Source organism: Rhineura floridana, chromosome 8 (genome assembly GCF_030035675.1).
Source record: "Rhineura floridana isolate rRhiFlo1 chromosome 8, rRhiFlo1.hap2, whole genome shotgun sequence".
Classification (NCBI taxonomy): Eukaryota; Metazoa; Chordata; class Lepidosauria; order Squamata; family Rhineuridae; genus Rhineura; species Rhineura floridana.
The window spans coordinates 26,723,181-26,732,834 of NC_084487.1; positions in this window are offsets into that span (position 1 = coordinate 26,723,181).

A 9,654-nucleotide genomic window follows, 5' to 3' on the forward strand; every position below is an offset into this window, starting at 1 on the left:
CTCGCTAGGGAGGGAATTCCACAATCTAGGGGCAGCCATCGAAAAGGCCCTATTCTGTGTCTCGGCAAGAAAAACTTGCGAGAAAGATGGAATAGTAAGGAGGGCCTCACCGGATGATCTTAAAATCCGGGCAGGTTCATAGACTTGCACAACTTTTGTAAGGATGCCAAGATTTAGGCTTTCACCCTAATATTCAGGTTTAGGGGTTAATTCTCAGGCTGACAGAGCACCAGACTTGTGAGCTAGTGAGGCACATCTGCGCACTCAATCATTTGGAGGTTGTGCTATGCTAGCTGTCTTGTCACCTGCCTCTGGTAATTATTGCACATGTAATGTGCATATGCAACAGCAACAGTTCTATAAGCAAACAGCACTCTTTCTGGAAGGAGAAGTTAGGAGAGAAGGGAGAGGTGCTCTAAAATTACCTCAGATGATTGGGTTGTATAAAGTTCTTTTTTAAAAAAAAATTAATTGCTTATTTTTATATTGTAAGATTGTATCAAAAAACAAATAAAAAAGTTTTGTTAATAAAACTTACAATTACCTCACTCGTCATTCAAAACTAGGGATGTGCAAAGGCAGCGTTCCAATCCATATTCATGATAATCAGGACTGTTTCCATTCCACTGCACTTCAGTTCCTGCCAAACACTATGTTATTTGCCTCACTGTCTGCTATTTCATGTAAGTTACAAAAGCTACATCTCTATTTATGTGTAACTTACATTCATTTCAACATAAAGGAAATGTTGAAATGATGTAAATAAAGTTGTTAATTGTGTATCATTTGTGGATTTAAGAAACAACAGCAGCAACAATGTGAACCTTGATTGTATTTGCTTGACTCTGTTCCATTCCTGACTACGGATAGACCCATGAATCGCAGCAATTTCCTTTTCCACTTTCATTAGAATTTTTCCAAAAGCCTTACTCAAAACAGGTTTTCAGAGGGTTTTGTTCCTCCGCCTCCTCCAAAAGATAGGAAAAAGCACTGAGGGGGTTCTGATTCCCCCCCACTCCATTTTTTTCTTGGCTTCTAATTATTTTAGAATATTTGATGGCTGGCATATCAATAAAGTCCTGGGGATAGTTCACACCAAGTTCAAAGTGTTAAAGTAATTAAAACAATTAAAATGCTAACCTATTAAAACATGAATTAAAAGCACTGGAAACATTAAACATTGTTCCATTTCCCACCTAAAAAACAACACAAGCGCATTTAAAAACTCTGCTGAAAGAATCTGTTCCACTGGCGAAAAGGCTGTAGCACAATTGTAGAGCACGTGCTTTGCATGCAAAAGGTCCCAGGCCCAAGTCTCTGCATCTTTAGGGAGGGCTTGTAGAAATTCCCACCACAAACCCTGGAAGGCCACTGCCAGTCAGTACTGACATTACTAAGCTAGATGGGGCAATGGTCTGACCTGGCATAATGCACCTTATGTTCAACAAATACCAAAAAGGTCATTGAGCTCTCTGCCATTGGTTTCCTCCACTTATTGCTAGGCTATGCTCTCAGCCCAACCTATACATCACATTTTTTACTTTCCAATAGCTGGAAACCTTATGGTATTACTGGATCCCACTGCATGTTATTACACAGCCCTCTTCTTGAGTCTTGGACTATGTGATGCTGGAAACCTGAGCAGTCATGATGAACACTGTCCACCACCCATGCATCATGTCCAACTGTCATGTAGGAATCTTCAGGTTGAAAGGCAGGTTACAAATATAATAATAAATAAATAAATAATGGTGGCAATGATTACAGTGTGCTTCACAATCTCCCTAATTTGCAGCTCAAGAAGGCAGCAAAAACAGAAGGTTTATTGAATCGCCATACATGGCTGTACAGTGTTTGGCTGCACAAGTTATACAGGCCTGCCCTACTGTCTTCAATCCATCAATACAGGTCCCAACTATGGTTGCCAGGTGTCTGGTTTTCACCTGGAGACTCCGGTTTTTGGGGATCCTCTCTGGGTCTCTGGATGAGTCACCTTAATCTCCAGACTCTTAGCTTTCACATTAAAAATAAATAAATTTCTAGGTCTGGTTCAAGAGATATACACCAAAACATCAGCCCCCCCCCCAACTTCTGTTAGAAGCTGGCTGCTCTAATCCCCTCCCTATCAGGTTTTTAGCCAATAAGTGAAGTCAGGGTTGTGATTGGCGAGAGATTTGGGGACCTCCAGGCAAGAAACAGAACTCATTGCAAATCTTGAAAAGAGTTTCCTTTTTCCTGTTTGTCTGCACATCAGAAGTTGAGTGAGTGCATAATATGTTATCCTTTTCTAATTGTAAGGAGTCAAACAAGTTTAAATTTTACTGGGCTGTTGAAGAGGGCAGTTTATTTGTCTAATTCATAGCCTGTTTTGAAAACCTTCCCAACATGAAATTTTAATCCATCACCCACTTTTCTGGGAATAAAGCTGCAATGCTAATCCCACATACCTGGGAGTAAACCCCATTGAATTCAGTGAGACTTACTTTTGAGTAGACATGGCTAGGCTTGTGCTGTAAATCAGAGGGACTTTTGAGTGAATGTAGCAAAGGATTGTATTGTAAATCTCTATCTCCCCCTCCAATCATTTTTTAAAAAAGCAACTAGGCAGGGCTTACTTAGAATTTTTATTAGAATTAGAATTTATTGCCTGCCCTTCACCCAAAGGTTAATGTTTTTATTTGGTAGGAAACTAATACTGGTTTTTTTAAAAAATATTCTGCAATGACCAACTGGTTTTGACAATAAACTATTATATGGGATGTATGTACATTTACATCTTCAGTGTGTGTGTATATGGAATCTTTCCAACAACCCTATGAGGTAAGGTGGGAAATCAAGGCAGCTTACAAGAAGAAATAAATCCGCGACTTCCGGGAAGGGTGACTTCGCTTGTGCCTGCTTTTGGGACGGGCTCCCGCCTCAAAAGAAGCTTATTCAGATATAAATCAGTCAGAACATTTTTTTTTTGACTGATGAAATTTCTCCCGGGCAGGGAGAAACGTAGAGATCAACCTCAAAAGCCTGTTTTTGTTGGGAGGACTGGATTTCATTAATTTATGAGATAAGGTCCAGCCAACAATGCCGGACGGACTTCCGAACAAGCTCTATCTGTTTAAGCGATACGTTTATCTTTTCTTTAAAGAGAGAACGGACTAACAGGCAAGCACCCTTCTTTCTATTATTTTTTTTACTTGATTTAAATTGTTGCAGCAAAAGGAGATTTGTCAGATTGATCGGCTTTGGACAACTTCTGGGTGAGCTATAACTCTTCTCTGTTATTCACGAAATTAACAGCTTATCTCTGTTTCTGTCGCAAAAAGCTGTCCTGGAAGTGCATTCTAAAGATAATAAACAGAAGAGGGATTTCTATTCCTGATTTCTATTCCAAGGAATATTATATTGTCTGGGACTATTCTCTTTTTGGTCTATTTTATTTTGACGAATCTGCTTCTTCACAACGCCACTAACTGTTTTGATGCTGGGAACTAAATTTGTTTTGCATTCTTGAACATAGAGAGATAAGGCAGGTTGCTCTGTTTATACTGTGATGTCATCAAGCCTGGAATATTAACCCAATTGTTGCTGAAATAAGAAGTGGTTCTTCTTTATTTTTGTTTTGCTTTGTTTTCGTGGTTTTAAAAATGGCAATCAAGAAAGTGGCTGAGAATCTGGAAGTAACTATGTTTCAGAAAATAATGGATGAGATTGAGATAACGAAACAAACCCTGCGACAGGGTAGTAAGGAGCTGAAAATTGAACTGAGCAAAATGACGCAGGAGCTTAAAGAAATAGGGGATCCTGTGAGAGAGGAGAATGAGATCAGAGATGAGAAAAGAAAAAATAAAGGGAAGATACAAGCCCTGGAGATTGGAACAAATGTGGAATTGGAAAAAGATCTGGAGTTTATGGATTTTAGAAATAAAATCTACTGTTTGGAATTTAACGTTATCTCTGAAGAAATTAATGAAGATATTAGAGATAAAGTTATCAATGGCTTGGATAATCTTCTGGACTGGAATGATGTGATGGAGCTTGATATAGAGAAAATCTATGGAATTAACTGCAGCCATGTGACAATGGAAAAACTCTTAAGAGATGAGCCAGTGCATTTTGTAAAAAAGAAGAACACAGATATGACTTTACAACAGTATTTCAGCAACTTATTCAGAATGGATGGCAAGAAAATATTTGGGATAGAGGAAATTCCCATCAGACTCTTATTATATGACTATGGCTACAACAGCAAGATTATTATGGAATACTGATAATGGAAGATTGGACACTGAAATTACTGGACTTAACAGGACTATTGAAGATGGAAGATGGAACTAATAGGGATAATGGAATAATGGCTATTGAAATTATTGGACCTAACAGATTCTGATGAGATGGATTAATCGAAATGTTTATTTGGACTATGGTTATGACAATAAGATTATTATAATTATTAACGAGATGGATTAATTGACATGTTTATTTGGAGAAAAAATGATAGATACATTTCTTAAAGAATTGAAACCTCTCTTTGACTTTTTGTGGAAAGAATAAAGTAATGTTTATGAGATTTGATGATTAATTAAGATAACTACTGGAGGAAAGTGATTTTATAATATGATTTAAGAGACAGGATTGTTATATATTGTAGACCTATAACTGATTTGATATGTGACAAATGGGAAGTCAACATTTTATTTTATTTTTGTTTAATCATTTTTGTTTTGTTTTGTTTTTTGTCTTTGAATGTTTTATGATTTTGTTTTCTATGTTTTATGAAAATTTGAATAAAAATTATTGTAAAAAAAAAAAAACAAGAAGAAATAAATCCATTTAAAATCCAATAACCATAAAACAAGTTTAAACAGTTGCAAAACAGCTCAAAGTGGCATGATTCTGAATTTTGGGTTGGGTGAGTGAAGTTCCTTATCATTTGAGGTTGCAGTGCTGTGCATGCTTCCCTGTTTCAACACAGGCATACCCTGCTTTAACGTACGCAATGGGACCGGAGAGTTTACTTTAAGTGAAGCTGTACTTAAAGTGAAGCAATTATCTTCACTTGTACTGCACGCAATCACCACTAGATGGCAGTGGCGTCATGCCAATAAAGTGTCCGTTATTGCGAAGCGCACATACTTTAAGCAGGGTATGGTGGAGTATGGAGCATGTACTTTATAGCGATGTTACTTTAAGTGAAGCTACTTTAAGCGGGGTATCCCTGTACATTGATTACATTGGGACTTGCTTCTGAGTAAATATGCAAAGGATTGCATTATAAATATATTTACAGGTTGTGTAAATAATAAACATCTTTGACATTTATGCTTATATAGATATTTCTTCATACTATGTCTCAATATGTATCTGATTTCACACTATGGTTGGATATTACTATTTCCTCTACATTTTAAGTATTCCCTTCTTCTTTGGGGTGGTCATGGTCCCCTTCCATTGTTTTCACCCTGAGGGGCAGAGATAGGCTGAGAAATGATGAGTAGCCCATGGTCACCAAGTAAACTTTGTAGCTGATTTCCATTTTAAAAAATAATTTAAATGATTTATATGCAGGAAAAGTTTATGAAGTAATGCAGATCTACATAATACATTTAAAGCACATCCAACTAGCATTTAAAACATGTGACTTCCCCCAAAGAATCCTGGGAAGTGTAGTTTCCCCCTCAGTTATAGTTCCCACCACCCTTAACAAACTACAGTTCCCAGGTTCCATGATTCTGTGGTGGGAGTCATGTGCTTCAAATGTATGTTGAATGTGCTTTAAATGCATGGTATGGATCTGCCCTAGGTATGTTGTGCATTCATTAGTGAATTGAAAAGAGCAATTTTAAAAGATAATTTTTAAACAAGGGAAGGGCTGTAGTGCAGATTTCATAGAGTCTCATTCATGTCAGCAATCGTGCCACAGCATTCTGCACTAACTGCAGCCCCCAGGTCAGGTTGTGCTGCACGGGGATTTCTATGACCTTGACTGACTGGCTGCCAGGTTTTTTTAGTTTTGTTTTTTGGTTAGGAACCCTCACTGCTTGCTGGATGCTGAGTTTTCTGCCTTACTTATAGAAATCTTGTTGTGGTTGGTATGGTATTGCATTTGGGGAATCATCACAGTCTTTTGTTTGTCTTTTCTATTTGCATTTCATTTACCTCTGACCTCACTCCCTTACATCCATGAAAGCAATAACAGTAGTTCCATGTGCTCAGCTCAACCCCCTTAAGCCCACTGATGATGCACCTTATTATCTGCATGAAGGTTTGTTTCTTGCCCAATAGTGGTAAAAGAGAATTCACATACTGGGAAGTATGGCTTCAATTGCTGTTGTACCCAATCTACTGCCTGAGAAGGTAGACCAAACCATGTGTTTTTTCTCTTTCAATTATTACTCATTGGAATTGGGTTGGCTGTCAAAGTGAGTTTATAGCAGCCCACAGAGTAGGCAGGAAAGAGTAAAGAATCTTCTTAACTCTTATTCATTTCTCAAACCTCTCTCCATACAGTGAAGGGTCAAGTCTGTAGTTTGGAGTCAAGTCTGGAGCAGCCATGTAAAAAGGCAGGCAGGGCATTCCAAGCAGAGGGTTGCCATCCCTGCTTTGATATGGATATCATTGCAGAGGATCCTTAGCCAAGCCTTACCAACAGCACAATCCTAACAATATCTACTCAGAAGTAAGTCCTGTAGAGTTCTATAGGGCTTAGTCCCTTAGTAAGTGTGCTTAGAATTGCAGCCCTCAGAGGCATCCACCTTTACTCCTGAATGCTCCCATCTAACATCTCCACAACACTAGGCTCCCTTCTTCCCACAATGGCCTTCTGGTGACTGGCCTGGCCTGAGAGCATTTAAACCATTCTTGCCAGAAGCAAGTAGGCTAGATTAAATGTTCCCTACCCAGGCTCCCTCAACAGGTGAGAAAGAATGATCTCATCACTTCAGTTGGACCAGGGAACACCTTCATTTAGCTAAGGTTTCTATATTAATTGCCAATCTGAGTTTTTTGTTTGTTTGAGTGGTATGCTCCAAGCAACTGTAGTTGATGCTTAACATATCATGCTTAATGACATCACTAGGGCCCCACTCCCATGACATAACTAGGGCACAGCCCCATGACTTCCCTAGGGTTCACCCCTGAAATCTCAGGGTTTGGGAAGTTTCTGACATAGCAACTCTAGTCCCAACTCATAGGCTTCCTGACATAGCTGTTGGACAGGAGGAAAGGAGATGGAAGGGGAACCTTGTAATAGTTCTTGCCAGCCTGGAAAGGGAAACCTATTCCACACAAGTGCTGGGTCCTCAGACGTTCTTCCTGCAGTTCCTGTCCTCTCCCATGCCCTGAGCTCAAAGCTAAACAACAATTCTATACCCATGGCTTTGAACTTATGATTGCCCACTTCTAGGCTAGGCTGTTGTGTTTTTAACACTTGGAAATTTAGCAGGTGAAGTTTTTCTTGACATGGAGACATGCTGATGGAGAAAGCTTCACTTGTTAAACTTCTGCTCGTCATGCAGCTATTAAAGTCACAGGTGCCCTGCCAGAAAAAGTTGGCAATCCTATCTGAATTGGTTTTAAGAGACAGATGCAAGGAAGTTCTGCAGTAAACCAACTCTTTAAGCAGCTTTTCTCTTGCCAACAGAAGATGGGATCTGGGGCGCTTTCAGAGTTGGGTTAAATTGCAAAGTGACAAATTCAGATTGGACTATTATAGTTGATTAGGAAGTGATGCAGCACAACAAACTCACTGCTCCAAAAGGTTGGACTTTTATAATGAGGAAAGTGATGGGAAAATGACTCTTCTGGGTAGAGTCTGCACAAAAGTACCTTGGAAATTGTAAGTGGCAGCAATTCCCTCACCCTTCTCTAGCACATCATCAGCTTAATCTTAATACCAGAGAAATTTCCATTGTACTTCAGCTTGATGAAATTCTGGGTCTCACCCCGTCACTGCCACTTACATAGTCCAAGTGCTGCCTGCTTTTCGGCTTCTATAATGGTCATTACGGATACTGTTTACATATTGCAGGAGTGGAGAACCTTTCAAGGGCCAGCAGTGGGTGTGGCCAAAACAAGCCTGATCATGTGCAAAGTGGCTGTGGCTACCCCCATATTCTCTCACACGCATTGCATACGCACACCTATCACACACATACAACCCATGCATCCAGCATACATGCATACACACCACACCCACAACACACAGCAATTAGGCTAGAAGAAAGCATTTCAGCTTTTCTCGCACCTAATTGCTGCGGGGGTGACCTTTATGGAGATTGTAGCTGGGGAGGGAAGGATTAATTACTGGCACTCATAGAAGGCCATTTTCAAGCCTAATTGGAGAGTCTGTTTTCAGTGGGAAAGCCACAGGACACTGGGAGGGGAGGATTAACCTCTCCCCAGCTGCAGCCCTCCTCCTCAAAATACCCCCTTTGCCACAAGTAAGCTCAGAAAAAAGCCTCCTAACAACACAAACGAGGGTCCCCCCACCCCAAAACAAAAACAGAGCAAGGAATTCTGGGGGCCAGATGGGAAGGCACCACAAGCTGCATCTAGTTCAAGGGCTGCTGGTTCTCCACCTCTGATCTAACGCCATAAATCTGCATGGTCCTTTACCAAAGTAGAAAAATGGGTCCCAGCCCCTGAAGGACATGCAGTCTAAGATGCAGCGTATGGGAGATAACAGAGAAGGGTAGATGAAACATAGCTAGCAGTAAACAGAGGAAGATATGCATTTATTTCAGTTGCACATCCTTATGCTTGGTTACAGTAGAGTATATGGGAATATAAGGGCATAAGAAGAGCCTGCTGGATCAGGCCAGTGGTCCATCTAGTCTAGCATCCTGTGCTCTCAGTGGCCAGCCAGATGCCTGTGGGAAACAAGCAGGGCCTGAGCATGAGAGCACTCCCTCCACCTGCAGTTCCCAGCAATTGGTATTTGGAAACATACTACCCCCAACTGTGGAGGCAGAGCATAGCCATCAGGACAAGTAGTCACTCATAGCCTTATTTTTCATGAATTTGCCTAATCCTTTTTTAAAGCCATCTGAGCTGGTGGCCATCACTGCCTGAAACTAAGAGGATGTGCCAAAGACTTCTCAGAAAAGGCAAGTTTTGAGGAGGAATTTGAAGGAAGTAAGAGAGGTGACATCTGTGACGTCCTCCCCTGGTTCTCCCTGTCAGGTTCCCACCTGCTTGTGGCTACTGCCTTTCACTAGGCACCACCAGGGATACCACCAGTCTGGGCCGTCCTTTATATGGTTTCTCACTCTGCTCTAGCACAGATCTCACTAGATCCCCCTGCTAGGCAGCACCACCAGTCACGTCCTATAACCAATACTCCCAGAGACTTTGCCTGAGTCTCTCTCTAGCTGGTTACTTTTGTGACTGCGTGCTTATGCTGTTCCCAACCCCCTTGTATCTTTATAGATAACGCATACAACTCTGGGTTGCTCTGGATACTTGAATTGTTATTATTTCTCCCTTCACCGCTGCCACCATTAGATACTGTTTCTGTTCAGCCTTGGTAATTACCTTGCCCTCCCTTCTGGTATGTATATCCCCCAGCCAAGGATCAGGCCTTTGGTAAACCAAATAAGTATTTATTAAATATCAGAAATAACAAGATTAGTTTTAGAATGTTTCACAAGCATATGGTTT